Source organism: Halyomorpha halys, unplaced genomic scaffold, assembly GCF_000696795.3.
Source record: "Halyomorpha halys isolate HHAL.00 unplaced genomic scaffold, Hhal_1.1 Scaffold76.1, whole genome shotgun sequence".
Classification (NCBI taxonomy): Eukaryota; Metazoa; Arthropoda; class Insecta; order Hemiptera; family Pentatomidae; genus Halyomorpha; species Halyomorpha halys.
Genome location: NW_027110545.1, coordinates 500,957 through 502,290, shown reverse-complemented (window position 1 = coordinate 502,290; position 1,334 = coordinate 500,957). Strand labels below are relative to the sequence as shown.

Genomic DNA, 1,334 nt, shown 5'->3' with positions numbered 1-1,334 from the left:
AACTACGTTTCTTGTATATTACCATTTTAGTAAAACGATTTTTTCCTCCCTTTCCTTTGTACAATAACATATTTAATTAATATCTACTCGTTATAATTTTTACAATATTATACTTATTTTTATTAAATATTTAATTAGTAACTTAAACGATAAAAATACATCTATCTTAAACAACTTATTGTGTTTTTTTAATATTAAAAAAGGAAAAAATATTTAAAAAAAAATTTTTTAATTTGCAATAATAAAAACTTATGACAGTTTAATTTTATAAATAAACCCTAACATGTCGTTTATCTTCACCCCAGTCACAATATTAAAAAGATTTTCAATTATACCAATCTTTAAAGCATTCCTATGTATTTAACTAAAATTCTACATGTTTCATACCATTTTTTTTACTAACATACATTTTTCTTCCATGTATAGTTTACTATTCGGAAAAATATTTATTTTTTAAAGTTATAATTACTTATTAAATAAAACCACAAATTGTATCCAATACTGTCTCAACACTTTATTTCTTATTAGTCCAACGTTTCGGCTATTCCAGCCATCTTCAAGGACATCTAAATATTCAACAGCTTATATTATATCTTTATTTTTAAACATTTATAACCATCATTATTCACTATATAATATAACATACCTTTAATACAAATCTTCTCCTCACATTAATTTATAATTTTAATTGCAGGCTATTCTGCCCAGGTCATTTTCTTATTTTAATTTCAAACCTATTCCAAACACTCAATCATTAAAAAGTTATATTTATTATCAATAAGCTTACTAAGCTTAAGTCTAATTACCTCTTTATTTAAATTTTAAAACCATTAACTTTTCTTTTTCTTTATAAAATTATCCACAATATATAATACACCACCATATAACAAACTATTTATAACCTCCCACTCACACAGGTCTGCCTTGTTTTAAATTAATATATTATTTATTTTAAATTGCGTTTGGAATAGGTTTGAAATTAAAATAAGAAAATGACCTGGGCAGAATAGCCTGCAATTAAAATTATAAATTAATGTGAGGAGAAGATTTGTATTAAAGGTATGTTATATTATATAGTGAATAATGATGGTTATAAATGTTTAAAAATAAAGATATAATATAAGCTGTTGAATATTTAGATGTCCTTGAAGATGGCTGGAATAGCCGAAACGTTGGACTAATAAGAAATAAAGTGTTGAGACAGTATTGGATACAATTTGTGGTTTTATTTAATAAATAATTACCTTGTCTCAAAAAAAAAAAAAAATTTTGAAATAATGTTATAATTACTATTAAAAATATAAATCGGTAACTGTTTGACTCATACTTGGTCA

The 1,334-nt window shown here is 23.1% G+C and overlaps 1 long non-coding RNA gene across 1 annotated transcript; it reads right to left on the bottom strand.

The window, feature by feature from the left end:
- Positions 1-482: 482 nt before the first annotated feature.
- Positions 483-958, bottom strand: LOC136796086 (uncharacterized). Its single transcript, XR_010843781.1, has 3 exons — positions 807-958; positions 647-734; positions 483-566 (listed from the first exon to the last, which is right to left on the bottom strand). It is a non-coding gene; the product is annotated as an uncharacterized lncRNA (long non-coding RNA).
- Between the last annotated feature and the right edge of the window lie 376 nt (positions 959-1,334).